This window comes from Bison bison, unplaced genomic scaffold (genome assembly GCF_000754665.1).
Source record: "Bison bison bison isolate TAMUID 2011002044 unplaced genomic scaffold, Bison_UMD1.0 scf7180017864473, whole genome shotgun sequence".
NCBI classification, from domain to species: Eukaryota; Metazoa; Chordata; class Mammalia; order Artiodactyla; family Bovidae; genus Bison; species Bison bison.
The window spans coordinates 16,954,260-16,954,583 of NW_011495034.1; the positions used below are offsets into that span (position 1 = coordinate 16,954,260).

Below are 324 nucleotides of genomic sequence, written 5' to 3' on the forward strand. Positions count from 1 at the left end.
AGGGCGGGTGGGTAGGAGGAGCTCAGTTCTGTGAAGGGCAAGGAATGGGGGCAGGAAGGACGCTCGGTGCTATAGAGGGTGGGGGCTGGGGCAGGAGAGGGCCCCCATGGCACTAGAGCTGCAATGCGCTGCCTGCGGCAGTGGGGTCAGCTCTAGCCCTGCAGAGCACAAGTGAGGGCCAAGAAGGGGTCTTCCCAGCTCTCCACCTCCCCTAAGTGTGTGTGTGAGGGGGTGCCTGCCCCCTCCCAGTCTCGGTGTGATCGCCTGGGTCCCCATCCCCGCCCTCACCCACCTCCATCACCCCGGGGCAGCGAGACTCGGCGT

General features: G+C 66.4%; 1 protein-coding gene across 3 annotated transcripts in view; it reads right to left on the reverse strand.

Annotated features, from left to right (window-relative positions):
• Positions 1-324, reverse strand: part of NDRG4 (NDRG family member 4) — a 100,454-nt gene that overhangs the window by 11,439 nt on the left and 88,691 nt on the right. The gene's annotated exons all lie outside the window — the stretch shown is intronic.